The sequence below is a fragment of the Felis catus genome, chromosome X (genome assembly GCF_018350175.1).
Source record: "Felis catus isolate Fca126 chromosome X, F.catus_Fca126_mat1.0, whole genome shotgun sequence".
In the NCBI taxonomy this organism is placed as follows: domain Eukaryota; kingdom Metazoa; phylum Chordata; class Mammalia; order Carnivora; family Felidae; genus Felis; species Felis catus.
In genome coordinates this window covers 16,946,820-16,968,240 of record NC_058386.1, presented here as the reverse complement: position 1 = coordinate 16,968,240, position 21,421 = coordinate 16,946,820, and positions in this window count along the sequence as shown.

The window sequence follows — 21,421 nt, the reverse complement described above, 5'->3', positions numbered from 1 at the left end:
ATTTTCCACAACATGGATGGACCTAGTGGGTTATGCTAAGTGTATTAACTCAGTCAGAGAAAGCCAAATGCCATATGATTTCACTCATATGTCTAATTTAGAAAACAAAACAAAGGGGAAAAAAGACAAACTAAAAACAAGACTCTTAAATATAGATAACAAACTAATGGTTACCAGAAGGGAGGTGGTAGGGGGTTGGGTGAAATAGGTGCAGGGGATTAAGAGTACATTTATCATGATGAGCACTGAGTAATGCACAGAATTGTTGAATCACTGTGTTGGACACCTGAAACTAATATGAGACTGTATATTAATTAAAGTGGAATTCAAAAATATAAATAAATAATAAATATAAAAAAGCAATTTCAAAATAAAAATAGTTAAAAGGTGGTGAATAAATTATAAAAGAGGCAATAGGACATATTCTAGAAATTACAGAAATGAGTTTTCAGAATGCAAGAACTCATTAAATGCTAAGTAAAATGCAAAAAGTAAGAACTACCCATCCACAAGATACATCATTTTGAATGTTAGGATAACAGGGAGATACAGAGAAAGCCTAAAAATTCCTAGAATAAAAATTAAGTTTCCTCACTAAGAACCAAGAATCAATATTCCATTGGGCTTTCCAGCAGCAACACTGGAAACTGGAACAATGCCCATAATATTTTCATTAAAGTTTATTTCCATTCTGGAATTCTACATGCAGCCAAACTAACACTCAAGAGTGAGAGAACATTTTCAGGCATGAGAGAACTTTAAAATGTATTTTCAGAAAGCTACTCCAGAATGTGCTTCACTAATTTAAGGGAGTGAACCTACAAAGTGGAAGATTATGATCCAGAAGACAGAGAAGTCAACACAGGAAAGAAAAGAGAATTCCTTTATTAACAGAGGATTGTGACAGGACAGCCATGAAGCTGGTCTAAAGAACAATTAAATCAGATTGAATCAGAATAACAGGAGACTCTAGGACAGATGTCTCCAGGGGAAAGGGAGAGGAGATGGAGCTGATAGGTTACCAGATGTGTTTGATGGTATTGAGAAGCATCTATAACTCTATGGGAGAGTTGGGGAATAATTAGCGATTGGTTCACAGAAAACTAAACAAACATAAAGAAAAAGCAATTATTACCTATAGAAAAAATATACAGTAAAGGAATTAGTGCATACTACATGCCTCAAGTGTGAACAGTTCTACATAGTCATAATAGTGTTTGACACAAGATATTCATTTAACCAAAAATTATGATACAACTATATTGGAAAGATGAAGAGAGGGACCATATGGGTGTGTATAAGTGTACTAAATTCTAATCTTCCACTGTAGGAAGTCAATAAATAATGTGCAAAATAGGTAAATAAGAAAGCACAGTATAAGCATTTTGTGTATAATTATAAGCATTTTGTGTATAAGCATTTTGTGCATAAATAGAATAAATAGCTACAAGAATTGAAGCTAGTTTTTTCTGAGGAGTGGTTTTGAGGGGTAGGGAGGAGTAGGGCAGTAGATGTATTTTCTTATAAGTTTTAGTGCTAATTGTACTTTTTAAAATTAAATACATCGGGGCGCCTGGGTGGCGCAGTCGGTTAAGCGTCCGACTTCAGCCAGGTCACGACCTCGCGGTCCGTGAGTTCGAGCCCCGCGTCGGGCTCTGGGCTGATGGCTCGGAGCCTGGAGCCTGTTTCCGATTCTGTGTCTCCCTCTCTCTCTGCCCCTCCCCCGTTCATGCTCTGTCTCTCTCTGTCCCAAAAATAAATAAACGTTGAAAAAAAAAATTAAAAAAAAATTTTTTTTAAATAAAATAAAAAAAATTAAATACACCTATTAAATTGGTAAAAATAAAAATACAGGCAGATCAACAATACATTACTTCTCTGAGAAGTATCCCTTTACAATTTGGATTCTCTTCCACCCCCTAGTTGTAACCTGAAGTGATTTATTCCTTGTTAAGAAATGTCAGGCATTAGGAATCAAGTAAGCACTATATAATTGTGGTGAGCCCAGTATCCATGTGATCACATCACAGCATTCCACTTACATGAGTACTGGTCCTAGTGGAATATTTGTATGTGTATTTGGTAACATTGCATTGTAATTTCTAAACAATGTCAGCATCCTTGAGTAAACAGTTATGAAAGCATGATTAAATGATAAAAATCAAACCCAAGGGCATTTTAACAGGAGTCATAGTCCTGAAAGTAGAATGAGGATAAGATGGCCTGATTAAAGGACTATCAGATATGAACTTGGGCCTCAGTGTCCTAATCATTTAGGAATCTTACTTTCCTAAGAATCATCATCGGTCTCATCTGACATGAGAGGCAGTCTTCCCCCAGGAAATGCCAGATAGATGAGGCATAACAGCATAGATCCAGAGCAGAGTTATACTGGGCCAATAGCTGCCTGGGCATAAGGGAAGCTGGGCTGAAAAGAGCCCTTAAGTTTTATTATTCATTATCCTGACTTAGTGGCTCCTCAGCCATCTTTCTGACAGCCGGGAGCAGTGACCAGTGGAGCATTCAGTCAACAAATGTTATCATCACTGCAATAATAGTCATGTTATCACCCATGATAATGGTGTTTATTCTGAGAGAAGACTCAGAAGGCTTGAAGTTTCCATTTGGGAAAAACTTAGAGAAGAAAGGTGATGTAAGCAGGATGGGTATGCCAGTAGGGGTGGGAAAAAAAAAAACAGGGCATATGGATTTGAGAGTGGAATAAAGGGATAAAAGACAGTTGGCAGTGAGGAAAGAGGCACAATAAACGCTATACAATACAAGCTAGAAATTTAAAAGACTGGTTTTACAATAGTGTTGAGAATAAGAGGTTTGTCTGCCACAGTCACATTATATCCACTCTACAATGTGTTCATTAGATATACAATTGAGGATAATTTCAATTATATAGTAGATGCTGTCAATGTTCCTCCTATGTCCTCTTTGATCTACTTACCACATACATTGTATACCAGCCTGAACTCCAATAGCCATTGCATGTGCCTTTGCCAGAAAACTGACCTGGGGCTGCTGGAACAAACTTTGCCCACACACACAACAGTGCCTAAGATTAATATTCCTCCAGGGACAGCCTTGAACAAATGGCTGATGGTTATAGAGGCACAAATGTCTTAGGTATCTGGCTCCTTGGGTGGGTTATGCTGCAATGCATGTTTTATCCCATTTCCAAAGTTTCACAATGGGAATAAACTTAATTTGTCCACTTTTTTAAAAAGCAGCTTTTATTAACTGTCTTCCCTTCCCTATATCAGTTCCTCATTCCCACAATGCACCTCCCTAACATACATTCAATTTTCTGCCTCAGGGGAAAACCCAACCAAGACAAACTTCTACTCACTTTCACACATGGTCAGCATCAAAGGTTGATCTGTGGTGTGTAATTCCTGCCAACTGCAACAGGATTAAGGACAGTCCAGATAACAGACAAAGGATGATTAGTAATTATAGCTTTTTCCCAAGATGCACCTCTTCCATGGAAAAAGTACTTTTTCTGTCTAATGGGTCCAATCAGCACAATGTAAACAATGAAGGAAATTGAATACAAAGATGATGATCTCTAAATATAATATATCCAAAGAATATTATGTCTTTATAAGAGTCTTAGGTTAGAAGAGGCAATGAGAATTTGTTTTTTAATTTAAGATTATATTCTTCTCACACAATTCAAAGCAACATGCTGCATACCAACCAGGATTTGGTATTTTTCATACGTGGGAACAATCATAGAAATAATACTGGCCTTACTCTATAGAAGATAAATATGATTATGATATATATTCAGAAGACCTATAATATGATATTTATTTGTAATATATAATATCATAGGTCTATGACATAATCATTACCATGTAGGTAGTTGCACTAATATGTGAGGTACCACTTGAGGGGGCCACTTGTAGGTCTTTGGCTGAGGGCCTGGAGATCCTCAAGGCAAGGCAATGTTTGAAAAGGAGAGTCTGGTGGACAGTTCTCACCCTTTCTGCAAAGGTACCAAACACCAAGAACAATCCCTTAAACCCCAAGATTAAGTGTTTTCCAGTGTTTCCAGAAAAAAAAAAACAATGAAAGAGAGTTGAAGAATGTTCTTGGTCCAAGAACAGTGGTTGTAGCCAGTTGGAAGGAGAGATGGGGTATCCCCTAGCCAAATAATCCTCAAAATGCCTTCTATATTGGATCTCACATTGGGGCCCAGACCAGGAATACAAGCAAAGGACACCTTAAAGGATAGTGAATGAGACAAGGGAGTTGATTCTCTGGTGTGATTCTAAAACCCTCCAAGAACAATGCAGAGCTATCTTAAGACATAATAAAAATAAAACCTAAGTAGGAGACTGTTCTTGCTCCCACTGCAGCTCAATGAGTGATTAAATGCAAGCGTGGCTATAACCACATCAGACAGCAGAGAATTTAGTTTATCAAATAATTTAATAAATATTTATTGAGCATATACATATGTCAGCAGAATACTGTGCTAAATACCAAAGATATAGTATTCAATAACAAAAAGAAACCATTCTTCCATGGTGCTGACAATGTACCAGGCACTATTCTACTTTGCAAGATTCACACAATACCCTATTAGATACATATGCTTGTCAGCCCCCTTTTAAAAAGATTAAAGCAGAGGTTAGGAGACTTGCCCATAGCCATACAAATAGTTAGGGCTAGAGCTGGGATTTGAACTCTACAATGTGCTGCCTTCTAAAGAGTCCTAACCTCTATTGGTCTGTTGTGTTGGAATTTATATTCTGGTCTGCAAAAAAGACATCATATAAGACATTAACAATATTTGCAATCATTTCATTTCAATCTTGGTCTAGACCTTGTAGGAGGTGCTATGTACAGAGTGCCATGAGCATATTCAGCAGCTTATTCACTCCATAATTGATAGCCTACTCTGTGCCAGTTTCTGTAGAGGATACTGGAAATTTAATGAGAGCAAAACATACTTCCTCTGCTGTCTTGTGGAGGGAAAGGGTGTCAGACATTATTTAACTAATGGCATACATTTATATGTGACTACAAAGGTGGCAAATGCTTTGAAGCAAAGTACCAAGCATATAATAGGAGGACTTGACATTTAAAATGAGATCAAATGAGATCTGAAGGATGAGTCACAGTTACCTTGGCAAAGAGAAAAGGAAAATTCATTTCAAGGAGGCGTGTGCCAATGCTCTGAGGTAAGAAAGAAAAGAAAAGGAAAGAAAAGAAAAGAAAAGAAAAGAAAAGAAAAGAAAAGGAAAAGAAAAGAGGGAGGGAGGGAGGGAGGGAGGAAGGAAGGAAGGAAGGAAGGAAGGAAGGAAGGAAGGAAGGAAGGAAGGAAGGGAGGGAGGAAGAAGGGGAAGGGAAGGGAAGGGAAGGGAAGGGAATCTAAACCACTGAGGGAAGGCTGGTGAGGCTAAAGAACAGTGAGTGAAGAGGAAAGTGGCATGCAAAGAGGTAGGGGTGGTTGGCAGGTGTCACATGACATCTCAGCCAATCAGCATACTTTTCAAAGTGAAATGTGTGCTGATAATAATTCAACCAGGAGAACAGGCATAAACAGGTATTGGATTGGGTAAACTGGGACAGATGACTAATTTGTAAGGCCTTATAAAGGATTCATTCTCTAGCCTAAGAACAATAAGAAGTCATTGAATGATTTTAAATTAAGAGTGGGGAAATGTATAATTATATTTTACTATGATTATTTTTAATAGCACTTTAGCTGTGTACAGAGAATAAATAAGAGCAATAGTGAATGCAGGGGCAAATAAAGGATGTTGTAACAATAATCCAGGTGATGGTGCATTAGACCAGAGTGGAAGTAATGGAGATGGTAAGAAAGAGAAGGAAACTAGTGATCATGAGTATTAAACTCAACACAACTTGGAGACTTATTGGATTTAAGTAAGGAATACAGGAAGACATAGGAGCAATCTGGAAACTGCTTAATGAGGTTGGGAGAAATGAGAAAGAAATGGCCAAATAAAGAATGAAAAAAAATGATCAAACAAAATGATCAAACAGATTGTCTTCTTGTTTGCTGCTGGAAATTTTATATATTTAGGTTTTACATTCATGTCCCTGAACCTTTCATTTAATATACTTACATGATGCAGGTTATGGATTAAAGTTTTTCTTCTGTTTTTTTTTTTTCTGTTTGCATATGGATAGCTAAGAATCATGACCTTTGTTAAAAAATACTTTCTCATAAAACACTTTTCACTTTGAAAAAAAAAAGGTTCATATGGCCATTTGACTCCTTAGGAAGAATTTGAAGAGGCTAAGAAACCTGCCATCCCAGTGCTAGGGGCTACTGTTTATAGCCCCAGTGTTCTCCATGATGGCTCATAGATAAAAACCAGTTTTTGCTGTCTGAACACATACGCACAATTAGACAATGCCTGTATATCTGAAAGATCTACAACTAAGTGAGTGACAGAAACAGAGAGATGTTGTTCAAAGTTGGCAATGTGATTTCAGAGAGGAAATGTATCTTGAAAACAATTTGGAAGAGAAGGAAGGAACCTGGCTTATAAAGGAAATAGTATTCCAGATATAAGAAAAGTCATGTGAGGAAATCCAATTGGGCTGTGTGTTAAAAGTATGTTAGTGATTTTCCAAAATTGTTGTTATTTAATGTTTGAGGATGTCTTCTGTGTTTCATTTTTCAAGTATAATTAACATACAGTGTTATTCTAGTTTCAGGTGTACAATGTAATGATTCAGCAATCCTTTACATTTCTCAGTGCTCATCAAGATAAGTGTGTTCTTAATTCTCTTTATCTATTGCACCCATCACCCCACTCACCTCACCTCTGGCAACCACAGATTTGGTCTCTGTATTTAAGGGTATGTTTTTTTCTCTTTTTTTTTTCTTTTTTATTTGTTTTGTTTCTGAAATTCTGCATATGAGTGAAATCATGTGGTATTTGTCCCTCTCTGACTGACTTATTTCACTTTTGGAGTTCTTTTATTAATAAAAGTGGAAAATAAGGAGCCCACCCCAAAGTAGTTTCCCTTCCAAATTAATCATTTTCTCTTTTTCTGAACCACTGTCAAATACCATCGGATTCCATCCCAAATGAAACAAGCAAATTGAGGATGGGGGTGTGGAATCCCCTCAAGGAAATGTGTCCAAAGCATACTACTTTCCTTGTGGATAAGTGAACTCAGAACATAAACTTCTCTTAGCTATCATATCTTTGTTGTTGCTGTTGTTGTTAATTTTACTTATGTCTGAGTCCAATCAAAGTAAACCATGTTTAAAACAGCTCTCAATCAAATTCAAATTCCTCTTATTGACTTTAATCAAAATGGAAATGTTATCCTTTCTAAAATTATAATTCTCATTGTCATTTGATGTGGACATAACAGTGCAAGTATAAGCAGAAATTCTAATTGTTATTGATATTTCTATAATGCCTCCATTTTTATATTCAGCTGCATGTGTCAGGCTGATATTTCACTCCTTCTACCAAGAAGGACACTGCATAAGAGACAGTGATGTTTCCTAATAGTTTGTCTTTACCAGGTAACAAATGAATAATTCAAAGTTAAGGGCTTAGTCCTGGGGTGAAATCTACAGATTAGCTACTCCTTTTCCCTTATTTTGAAAATGTAGAAAATGAATCTCAGAAAAATTACTTGCCCAAACAGCAGAGTCAGAATAAGAGCTTAGCTTCTTGATACCCAGGCCCTACTCTTTTCACCACATTGCATAATCCTAAAGCTTTGTTGGGCTTCAAGTCTCATGAAGTTTCTCACAAGCTATAGTGTGAGAAGACATGATGGTTTATTTAAATAGTATTTTCCAGAAATAAAATATTCATCTCTTTTAATATCAGTATTCAATTCCTTATAACATTAATATTTAATTAATGTTCTTCTTTCTTAACATGAAGCCAACTATAACTTCTTTTGGCAATTATATTGTATCAAGGGACTTTTCTGTGGTAGAATACAGCTAATTTGATGAAAACCTCACAAATTCAATCTTATGTTGCATTCTCATTTAATCTTCAATTAGATTTAAATCAGAGGAACCAACTTTCTTTGAAACAGTAGAGAATAATAAACATGGTATTTATTTGTTCTTTTTTCAAGTATAAAGCCAACAAAAAATAACAAGATTAATTTGTACTTTATTTTGTTTAAAGCTTTTGAAGAAGAATTACATCTGTCATGTGTATACAAATAAATATTTTTGTGTTACCTCAGTCCTCCATTGCTGAAAAACAGATGTGGAGTTATGTAAAGGTTAAGAGATGGATATGATTTAATTCAAAACTTATTTTACATAGGAAATAATAACCACAATAACAATAACAATAACCACATCTGGTTTAAAATGTTCTGATATTTGTATTTCATAATAAACAATACACAAATTATTGTTAACCCAAATTACTTCATCTTGAGACTCAATCAATTCCCCTTATTCTTTGGTTATCAAATGAGTTAAAGGTTTTGGTTACATAATTGGGTAATATTTATAAAACGTGATTTGAACTGCCCCCAAAAAGTCTTTCAGCTATCTTACTACAACTTTAAACTACTATCTTGTCTCATTTATTTTTGAACATCACACGTCTCAGAAGAGTATCTTCTCCCCTTGACTTCCACTTCTTTATTAGTCAATTTTTAATTCTACCTCCATTGAAACTGCATTCCTAAAGGTCACTAATGAATGGCTGGCCTCCCTCAGCCACTAACAAGATCTTTTGGTGTTTTTTCAGTTGTCATTCTTATTGATATTTACCCACGATATTTGACATTGTTGACATTGATATTGTTCTTTATCATCTAAACTGCTAAATTATCCTGGTACCTTCATCCTACTGCATCAACAGCACCGCTGGTCAGAGTATAGAACTATCGGGGCCTCTCATTTGGAAGAAGGGGAAAACATTGTTAGAAATAAAATGAGATAAAACAGTACCTTTAGAGCGAATATGTTTTGGTGAGTGAGTTGTCGAAGACATATAGGCAAATTAAAAGAAGAAAAACAGAATGGGAGTGTAACCAAGTAAAGTCAGGTCCCAGCGGAAGCTGAAATATATATGTACCAACCCCAGATGCCCTGGCATTGAAGATACCTACCTTTCAGTAGTGCCATCATATTGACTTTTAAAAAATACAAAAAACAGGATAATTAAAGGTAAAGCCAGGAGTGGTTTCAAAGGAGTTTGGGTAGGGTCTGTGCCTCAGACAAACAATGAGACAGATCACAAGAGAAAAAAAATTGGATTAAATACATAAAGATCATGTTGGACCTACACATCTGTTATATCTTCTGTAACCAGTACATTCCTGCTGTTTCTACCTCTATGTTGGTAAAGTATTATCCGGTTGCATATTCATTTTTTTACTCATTGGCCTAGATGCCTATGAGGAATCTTGGTCTGGAAAAAAAAAAAAGACAGAAAAGCATTTTCCCATACTGGCATCAGAGCAACTGGAGGTCCTGCTTTTCAGACTGCTCCCCCAGCCCTGCAACCACCCATTGGGTTGGCTCAGCCAGAGTGAGGAGTGGGAGAAGAACTGACATTCAACACCTTCTTCCCTTCTTTGTTTCTTCCCCACCCCCACCCCGCCTCCTTCCATCCTTCAGTAAATGTGTACTGAGAACTTAACAAATGTTAATTACTTTGTTAGACACTGAGGGCACAAAAATTAATAATACTGGCCACCAAACAGAAACAGCTTATGCTCTTAAGGGAAAATATATATCTTACAAGCACCTTAAATCAACATTTTAAAAAATTCATGTATTTTAATCCTCGTATCTCTCCCAACTCCTACCTGCCCTAGCCCCTCTTCCTGATTTTCCTATTTCTACTCCAGGTAATCAACATTAACCCAAGCTTAAAATTCTAGATTTATTATTAAGTTTCTAAAATTAAGCATCCCTCCCTTCCTTTTCTACTGCCATGCCTCTGGTTCACATACTTATTAATATCCTCCCAGACTAATGTTCTTGCTAGTCTCCCTGCTTCTAGTTGCTCCACAATTCAATTCATCCTGTTCAAGTCCACCAGATTAATTTTCCTCAAGCATGACACTGAGTATAAAACCATCATGGACTAGATAAAACCATCATGGACTCCACAAAGTGTGTATTCAGAGCACCTGCCAGCTGACTGCAACTTATCTCTCCAGCATATTTTCCACCATTCCAAATGTATATTTTTCTCTGATTATATTTGTGTGGTAGGCTGAGTAATGGCCCCTAAAAATGTCTACACCATAATCCCCAGAGCATATGAATATGTTACCTTGCATAACAAAAGGGACTTTGCAGATATGATTACGTTAAGGATCTAAGATTATCATGGATTATCCAGGTGAGTCCAGTGTAATCACACGAGTCCTTATAAGAGGGAGACAGGAAGTCAGAGGGAGGAGAAGGCAATTTGACAACAGAAGCAGAGATTGAAGTGATGCAGCCATGAATCAAGGAATGCCAACAGTCTGTAGAAACTGGACAAAGCAAGGAACAGATTCTTCCCTGGAACTTCTAGAAGAAACCAGCCCTGCTTACATCTTGATTTCAGTCCTGGAAGGTTCATCTTGGACTTCTGATCTTTGTATTGTTTTAAGCTACTAAAATCGTCACAATTTGTTGTAGCAGTAATACAAATCTAACACAATTCATTAGCAATTGCTCCATAAATGACAGCTACAAAATCTCAGTTGCATACAAACATAAGCATTTACCTCTGGCTCACATGTCTACAGGTCAGCCAGGCTCTACTGGTCTTAGCTGGGTTCTGCTGGCTGCCCACTGTTGGTTCAGTTCACCTCTATTCCGTGTACCTCTCATTGTTCCAGAAACAGCAAGTTTCCTAAAAAATATCTTTCTCATGTTGAAATAAAAGGATGCAAACCACAAGTCTAAGTAGGTAAGTACATTTCAAGTATTTGATTATGTCACATCTGCTGACATTCCATTGGTCATAGCACCTTACCTGGCCAAACCCAAGATCAGCAGGGCAGTAAAATATCACTTGCCTCTAGTGGAAAGAATTTCAAAGTCTCAGGACAAAGGGCATAGATTTAGGGAGAGTTGAGATAATAGGAATCACAACGTAATATACACAGTGGTGTGCTGGTAGACCAACTTTCAAAAAACAAACAAGAACAAAACAAACAAAAAGAACCCTGATTTATAGTATTTACTAATTTCCATGGTGTAAATATTCCCACCATGGTTGATTTTAAGCTACCAACATGGCATCACAGAACATGAAATTGGGAAGAGATGCACAGAGTATACTCATAACCAGCACCAGTCAGCTCCAGCATAGCATCAAATCTAAATATCAATCAAACCAGTCATTACATATTCCTTCCTGAACAATGTCTCAAGCCATTCTATCTGACTGGAATTCTTCGACCTTTCAAATACCAGTTTTTATGCAAAGCTTTTCTGTTTTCCTAACCAGAAGTAATTCTACCCTACTTCATTCATTTTTCTGCAATACATATTGTGCATACAGACATATGACCACTGGCGTTCAAAGTAGTAGAAGGTTGGGACTATATATAATACATCTTGAGATCCAAGTGCACTTTACACACAATAAGTATTAATAACTATCTAGTGGGTGAATGGATGAATGAATGATGGGTCACATAAAAAGATAAGAAATATTAATTAGATTTAATTGGGCAGGTGATGTTTTGGCAGAATACTGTTACCTGAAAGGGAGAGGCCAACTAAGAATTCTAAGGAGCCATAACTTAAACCCAGAGAACACAAGAATTCTGAGCATGTGCAGTGGGTGAGTTTTATCTTCCTAACCTATTCAGAGCTGAGTATTTGAAAATCCCCACAAAATCTAATATGACAAGACAAAACATTCTCTCCTCAACCATTAGGAGACAGAAGCTCTAACACCCACAGAGAATTTGGAAGCCCTCAATGACAGAAACAGTGGAAAAGGAGTCTGCTTCATAATCCATAGAAGCTTTGCAGAAATTCTCCATTTTTATTGTTAGGAGGAAGCCACAGCTGTTACCACCTGGCAACTGTCAAGACCTGGGATTCAAATTGGTAGAACCAGACTTGTTTCCTGTGGAAATACCTTTTTCAATCCTATCACCAAACTCATCCCTGTGAATGAAAGTCTCTTACAACCTCAATGCAAAGCACACAGATGAATTCTGCTTGAAACTGAGATTGTTACTGAGTCAATTTTTAGAGTTTGTCATTCAAGCACATTCACAGGTAGGCTAAGAAATTATACAGGAACTGTGACTGTCCCCTGATGCAGTGTTTATGAAATGAAAAATAAGACTCTTTTTTATTGCTTTTGGCCTTTTATAAAGCTCTTCCATACTAGGAGGAATATAAAATTTATAAAATTTATAAAAAAAATTAAATGTAGCTAGAGTCCTTTTCTTTCAAACAAAGCATTTTGGTACAGTTAACAGAAACTTGGTGCATAAAATACACACAAGGGCTATCTTCCCTTTGTTCATTAAGAGTCATGGACAGCTGTATATGTGTAGGGAGAAAACTTATAGATATAGACAATATTCTTTCTGAAATGAGGCAAATCTGTCCTGTAGAAATATATATCCATCTCTTGGCATATCATGTCAATAATCTCTCTTCCTGCATACCATGAAAGTGGCTTCTCGGGGGGCGCCTGGGTGGTGCAGTCGGTTAAGTGTCCGACTTCAGCCAGGTCACGATCTCGCGGTCAGTGAGTTCGAGCCCCACGTCGGGCTCTGGGCTGATAGCTCAGAGCCTGGAGCCTGTTTCCGATGCTGTGTCTCCCTCTCTCTCTGCCCCTCCCCCGTTCATGCTCTGTCTCTCCCTGTCCGAAAAATAAATAAACGTTGAAAAAAAAATTTTTTTAAAAAGAAAGTGGCTTCTCGGGATTAAACAATAAAGCTGGATATTCACTCAAGTGGTGCCAATTAACATGTTCTCATTTGTTCATTCAATTAACTATTTACTGTATACTTACTGTGTTCCTGACACAGTGTTTGACAATAAGGATACCAAGATTAATTTTTAAAAAAGAAAAAAGAAGAAAAAAAAAGAATCCCTATTTTAAAGGAACTAAAAGTCAAGTAGAGAAGATACATATAAGTAGTTAGAGCGTTAGGTGTCCCCATGTCTGATCACACATATACATTGCAAATCTGTTATTAAAGAGTGAAGCCAGTGTTCAAAGGGAGCCATATTGACAGTGGTACAGATTCAACTGGGTCTTACCCCCACATACTCATTGAAAACCTCAGACTTTTTAAAAGTATACCTTGAACACATATGGTATCTGTCTTTCTCTGTATGGCTTATTTCACTTAGCATAACACTCTCCAGTTCCATCCACGTTGCTACAAAGGGCCATATTTCATTCTTTCTCATTGCCACGTAGTACTCCATTGTGTATATAAACCACAATTTCTTTGTCCATTCATCAGTTGATGGACATTTAGGCTCTTTCCATAATTTGGCTATTGTTGAAAGTGCTGCTATAAACATTGGGGTACAAGTGCCCCTATGCATCAGTACTCCTGTATCCCTTGGGTAAATTCCTAGCAGTGCTTTTGCTGGGTCATAGGGTAGGTCTATTTTTAATTTTTTGAGGAACCTCCACACTGTTTTCCAGAGTGGCTGCACCAGTTTGCATTCCCACCAACAGTGCAAGAGGGTTCCCGTTTCTCCACATCCTCTCCAGCATCTATAGTCTCCTGTTTTGTTCATTTTGGCCACTCTGACTGGCGTGAGGTGATATCTGAGTGTGGTTTTGATTTGTATTTCCCTGATGAGGAGCGACATAGAGCATCTTTTCATGTGCCTGTTGGCCATCCAGATACCATATGTGTTCACTCTTATGTGGATCCTGAGAAACTTAACAGGAACCCATGGGGGAGGGGAAGGGAAGAAAAAAAAGAGGTTAGAGTAGGAGAGAGCCAAAGCATAAGAGACTCTTAAAAACAACTGAGAACAAACTGAGGGCTGATGGGGGTGGGAGGGAGGGAAGGCTGGGTGATGGGTATTGAGGAGGGCACCTGCTGGGATGAGCACTGGGTGTTGTATGGAAACCAATTTGACAATAAATTTCATATATTAAAATAAATAAATAAATAAATAAATAAATAAATAAATAAATAAATAAATAAAACACTTACGACTATTTAAAAAAAAAAGTATACCTTGAAGATCTCTGGAAGTCCCCATGGGATATCTCACATATACTTGTGAAGATAGGTACTGTCACCAAGAACCACTATGTCCTGGCCCAGGGAATGGGAGTGCTTATGGGCAGTGCTCAATAGTGCATCCCTTTTGGGGAACATTCTGTTAGGTTGGATCCTGAGTTTTCAAATATCTTTACAGATATTTAAGTATTCTATTTTTCAATTGCCATGCAAGCGCTTTTCTCCCTATGGGCCTGATACTAGTTCAAGAGACAAATCTAAATGACAAATACCATGCTGTACTCAAAATCCCCATGCCCTTGGAGTTTCTTAGCTATTATTTATTGAACCACCCTTATTGGGCCTGCCTCTTTCTTTCTTCAGGGTGATCTGGCTCACAAAAGGGCCTCTTGACCATTTGGGAAGTCATGTTCAAGTATTTCTACAATGTTCTGAGACTCAAGCTAGAACCCTTGCTATTCTTGTAATATTTAAGCAGTCTGGTTCAGCCTAGTGGAAAAAATAAAGAAAGCATCCTACAGGAAATCACACACAGCCTGAGGGTTAACAGATGAATAAAAAGTATCCCAAGTAAAGATGAGGAATGATAATACCAGCAATGAGGTAGAGAAAGCAAAATACTCTGTTTCACTTTAACATTGCATCATATAAGCTATTATGGTTATGTAGTGCACATTGTGGGTATGTGTCCCAGTTCTAGTTTTACCCATTAACATATCATTGATCTAGTCAGTGTCAATGAATTGATAGAATTTGAACACACCAATGTATCATGGTGATACTTATTTGAATATTTTGTGGAGACACCACGAGTTACAGTAATATCTATGAAAATCATAATTGATAATTAAATTCAAATACGTATTTTAAGTATAATATATTTAAATTACTCTTCTAGTTTCAAAAATCATTATGAACAAATTTGTTTAAATTAAAATGAAGGCATACAACTGATTCAGAATTGAGAGGAGAAGCAGAAATTAGTACTATGACCAGAACAGGAAAGAAGCAAATTGGAAGAAGGTATGCCACAATCTTCACAATGAATGGCAATTATAATTTGTGACAACAGAACAAAACGAAAAAGCTATCTGTGTGTAAAACACTTTAGAAAAAAATTAAGTGGAAAATATTAAGAGACATTTTCAGCAAATACATAGTGAATTTGATAAGTTCTGTATCAATAGTCAAAAAAACCCCAATGAAATGGGTCACTTAAAATAAGAATAAAATGTCCAACAAATTTTTAAAAAGGAATTCATAACCTTGGCTAGCTGCAAAATGAATGGCTTGGATTCCTGCACAAAAAAGAAACTCATACTTAGAGAAACAGTAAAAGATTTATCATTTCAGTTATGAAAATTGTGTTAGAAACTTATAAGGAAAAGATTTTATTTTATTTTTTTTGTGTGTGTTCTTTTTTTTATTTTTTATATGTGAAATTTATTGACAAATTGGTTTCCATACAACACCCAGTGCTCATCCCAAAAGGTGCCCTCCTCAAAACCCATCACCCACCCTCTCCTCCCTCCCACCCCCCATCAACCCTCAGTTTGTTCTCAGTTTTTAACAGTCTCTTATGCTTTGGCTCTCTCCCACTCTAACCTCTTTTTTTTTTTTCACTCTTATGTGGATCCTGAGAAACTTAACAGGAACCCATGGGGGAGGGGAAGGAAAAAAAAAAAAGGAAAAGATTTTAAATGATATTTTACAAAGTGAAAGTCAGTTATACCAGCAAACAATTACCTGTGGCATACAAGAATTTTCTAACAATTTCAAAGATCAATTGATTCAAAATCTGAAAAATTGCATGTACTTTTCTGTAGCTTTAGATTAATTATGCAGTGTAAGTGGCACTGCCCAATAATACTTTGGGTACATTTTGTTTCAAAGGATTTATGAATTTATAAAGAAACTATGTCAATTAACAGCCTAAAAATCAAATTTATGGTGTAGATATTTTTAAATCTCTTACATCTGTCAAAAAATAGAAAAAATAATTTCTATCATAACAGATGATGCTTTGGCTATGTTAGTTTAGAAAATACAGATTTATTGAATTTTTAAACAAAAGACTGATGTTTCCCTTATTGCTTTGTTCCACTGTATAATGCACATTGAAAATATTTGTGCTCACTTTTCTGAAGCAAACCTAAGAAAAGTGTCATGGATACAGTTATTAAAATTGTTTGGTACACATGCAAATGCTATGAGTCATTGCCAGTTTATGGAACTGTTTACAGAAATAGAAGACAATGATCGTCTGGTCTTTGCCAATACTTATTGGCTGAGTTGCAGAAGAGCTTTGAAAAGATTTATTGTACAGTACTTTTAAATAAAATTCAAGGTTTTCTTAAAGCCAAAGGAACACTTGCCAAATAGTCAATAACCAAAGGCAAAAATGGATGTGGGATTTACATTTCTTCACTGATATCAAACAGCACATGAATATACTAAAGTTTTTATCCTGGCTTTATTGAAATATAATGTGCATACTATATAATTCACCCATGTAAAGGGTACAGTTCAATGATTTTTTAGCATACTCACAGAATTGTGTAGTCATCACCACAATCTGATTTTAGAACATTTCCATCACCCCAAAAGAAATCTCATGTCTGTTAGCAGTTATTGCCCAATTCCCTCCCGGTTTCTCCCTTTTATCTGCTGCTGGCAGCCACCAGTATACTTTCTGTCTTTATGTATTTGCTTGTTTGGGACATTTCATATAAGTGGAATCATACAATTTGTGGTCTTTTACGATGTATTTTTCAATCATCATAATGTTTTCAATGTTCATCCATGGTGTGCATGTATCAGCACTTAATTTCTTTTTATTGATGAATATCATTCCATCATATAAATATGCAACATTTTATTTATCCATTCCTCAGTGGTAACATTTGTATTGATTCCACATTATGGCTATTATAAATAATGCTGCAATGGATATTTGTGTACAAGTTTTTGTGTAGATGTATGTTTTCATTTCTCTTGTATGTATACCTAAAAGTGGAATTGCTAGGCCATATGGTAACTTTGTAAGGAACCACAAAACTCTTTTCCAAGGTGGTTCCACTATTTTGAATTCTTACTAGCAGTATATGAGGAGGTCTCATCTTTACACATCCTTGCCAACGTTATTTCCTTTTAGATTTTAAATTTAGATTCCTCTTAATGTACAGTGAAATATTAGTTTCAGGTCTAAAATACATTGATTCAACACTTCCATACAATACACCTGGTGTTCATCACAAGTGCACTCCTTAATCCTCATTTCCTATTTAACCCATCCCCCATACCCATCTCCTTTCTGGAAATCATCAGTTTGGTCTCTATAGTTAAGAGTCCGTTTCTTGGTTTTTCTCTTTTTTTTTTCCCTTTGCTCATTTGTTTCGTTTCTTAAATTTCACATATGAGTACAGTAAAACCTTGGTTTGCAAGCATAATTTGTTCCAGAAACATGCTTGTAATCCAAAGCACTTGTATATCAAAGTGAATTTTCCCATTAGAAAGAATGGAAACTCAGATGATTCATTCCATAACCCAAAAATATTCATATAAAATGATTAAAATACTATATAATACCATACAAAATAATAAAGAAAATACACAATATAAGGAAAAATAAATTAATCTGCGCTTACCTTTGAAAAACTTCGTGGTTGGTGTGGGGGAGACAAGAAAAAAGAGGGTTATTGTCTAGGACATCTTTCACTATCACTAACAGAATCACTGCTATCTATTGGCTCAATGGAATCTTTTTCTTTTCATGCAACTTTAACAAGGAACCTATCCAATGACACTTGCTTTTACCTCATTTTGAAGATTTTATGGAAATGCAATCATTGTTATTGTTAAAGAGATTCATCACTTGCACTGCTACAGCCTTATTTGGGTGCTGCTTTTCTACAAAATTTTGTACTGTTTCCTACATTTTACACATCTCCCTAATCTCATTTGAAGTGAGGAATTCCTCTGCCTTTTTCTCCTCCTTTTCTGCAGACGAGATGCAGAGGGAGATTTCTTATAAAATCTTGCAATTTTGGCCCCTTGCATACCTCATTCGTACTTCTCCATGATTTCCTTCTTCACTTCCACTGTAATCATCCCCATTCTTCTTACCACCCTTCTTTCAACCTTTTTCTGCCTGGGGGCCATTGTATACAATTGCATGGGATGTTGACTATACTACAGTATTAACAAACTCTTGTCATATACTCTGTTTAATGTACCTGGCAATAAAGCAGCAGATGAAAGGGTCTTTATCTGTAGGCAGCCTAACCTAGAATGAAACAAAGCATTATTAAGCTTACTCTTGTATGGAAAAGCAAAGGACTATCCGTAGGTGATTTGAAGGGACAAAACATACACTAGTACCAGTTGTGGGCACCTTTCAATGTTCTGAAAAATCATTGATTTCTGCCAAACACCATGTCTTGAGACCGAGCATCCAAGCATGGCAGATGATCACCAGCAATACTGCAGTGAGAGAGAGAGAAAAACCATTGGCTCAGTTGTGATCATGTGATCTTTGGCATCATGTACTACTTGTATTGCAAGACGTCGCTTGATTATCAGGTTAAAATTTATTAGAAATGTTTGCTTGTCTTGAGGAACACTTGCAGAATAAGTAAGTCACAATCCAAGGTTTTACTGTATTTGTCTTTCCCTAACTTATCTCACTTAGCGTAATCGTCTCTAGCATCATCCATCTCCTTGCAAATGGCAAGATTTCATTCTTTTTTATGACTGAGTAATATTCCATTGTATATACATACCACTTCTTTATCCATTCATCATTTGGACTGATTCCATAATTTGGCTATTATAGATGCTGCTGCTATAAATATCAGTGTGCATGTATCCCTTTGTATCAGTATTTTTGTATCCTTTGGGTAAATACCTAGTAGTGAAATTGCTGGATTGTAGAGTAGTTCTATTTTTAATTTTTGAGAAACTCCATAGTGTTTTCCTGAGTAGCTTCACCACTTTGCCTTCCCACCAATAGTGCAAGAAAGTTCCTTTTTCTCCACATCCTTGCCAACACTTGTTGTTTCTTGAGTTTTTTATTTTAGCCATTCTCACAGGGGTGAGGTGATATCTCATTGTAATTTGATTTGTATTTCCCTGATGATCAGTGATGTTGAGCATCTTTTCATGTATCTGTTGGCCATCTCCATGAGTTCTTTGGAAAAATGGCTATTTATGTCTTCTGCCCATTTTTATTTTATTTTTTATATGAAATTTATTGGCAAATTGGTTTCCATACAACACCCAGTGCTCATCCCAACAGGTGCCCTCCTCAATGTCCATAACCCACTTTCCCCTCTCCCCCACCCGCCATCAACCCTCAGTTTGTTCTCAGTATTTAAGAGTCTCTTATGGTTTGCCTCCTTCCCTCTCTGTAACTTTTTTTTCTCCACCTTCCCCTCCCCCCTGGTCTTCTGTTAAGTTTCTCAGGATCCACATAAGAGTGAAAACATATGATATCTGTCTTTCTCTGTATGACTTATTTCACTTAACATAACACTCTCCAGTTCCATCCACGTTGCTACAAAAGGCCGTATTTCATTCTGTCTCATTGCCAAGTAGTATTCCATTGTGTATATAAACCACAATTTCTTTATCCATTCGTCAGTTGATGGACATTTAGGCTCTTTCCATCATTTGGCTATTGTTGAGAGTGCTGCTATAAACATTGGGGTACAAGTGCCCCTATGCATCAGTACTCCTGTATCCCTTGGGTAAATTCCTAGCAGTGCTATTGCTGGGTCATAAGGTAGGCCTATTTTTAATTTTTTGAGGAACCTCCACACTGTTTTCCAGAGTGGCTGCACCAGTTTGCATTCCCACCAACAGTGCAAGAGGGTTCTCGTTTCTCCACATCCTCTCCAGCATCTACAGTCTCCTGACTTGTTCATTTTAGCCACTCTGATTGGCGTGACGTGGTATATGAGTGTGGTTTTTATTTGTATTTCCCTGATGAGGAGTGACTTTGAGCATCTATTCATGTGCCTGTTGGCCATCTGGATATGTTCTTTAGAGAAGTTTCTATTCATGTATTCTGCCCATTTCTTCACTGGATTATTTGTTTTTTGGGTGTGGAGTTTGGTGAGTTCTTTATGGATTTTGGATACTAGCCCTTTGTTGATATGTCTTTTGCAAATATCTTTTCCCTTTCCGTCAGTTGCCTTTTAGTTTTGTTGATTGTTTCCTTTGCAGTGCAGAAGCTTTTTATCTTCATGGGGTCCAATAGTTTATTTTTGCTTTTAATTTCCTTACCTTTGGAGATGTGTCAAGTAAGAAATTGCTGCAGCTGAAGTCAGAGAGGTGTTTCCCTGCTTTCTCCTCTAGGGTTTTGATGGCTTCCTGTTTCACATTCAGGTCCATCATCCATTTTGAGTTTATTTTTGTGAATGGTATAAGAAAGTGGTCTAGTTTCATCCTTCTGCATGTTGCTGTTCAGTTCTCCCAGAACCATTTGTTAAAGAGACTGTCTTTTTTCTGTTGTATATTCTTTCCTGCTTTGTCAAAGATTAGTTGTGTCTTCTGCCCATTTTTAATTGGATTATTCATTTTTTAGGTTTTGAGTTGTATAAGTTCTTTATATATTTTGGATACTAATCCTTTATCTGATATGTCATTTGCAAATATATTCTCCCATTCTGTAGGTTGCCTTTTATTTTTGTTGATTGTTTCCTTCACTGTGCAGAAGACTTTTATTTTGATGAAGTTCCAATAGTTTATATTTGCTTTTGTTTCCTTTGCCTCAGAAGACATATGTAGAAAGATATTGCAATGGCCAATGTCAAAGAGATTACTGCCTGTGCTCTCTTCTAGGATTTTGATTATTTAAGGTATCACATTTGTATCTTTAATACATTTTAAATTTGTTTTATGTATGATGTAAGAAAGTGGTCCATTTTCACTCTTTTGCATGTTGCTGTCCAGTTTTCCGAGCACCATTTGTTGAAGAGACTGTCTTTCCCATTGCATATAGTTGCCTCCTCTTTGAACATGAATTGACAATATAGTTGTGGGTTTATTTCTGGGTTTTCTAGTCTGTTCTATTGATCTATGTGTCTGTTTTTATTCCAGTAATAATCAAAACGTAATGGTTTGATCACTGCAGCTTTGCAATATCATTTGAAGTCCAGAATGCCTCCAGCTTTGCTTTTCTTTTTGAAGGTTGGCTATTTGAGGTCTTTTGTGGTTCCATACAGATTTTAGGATT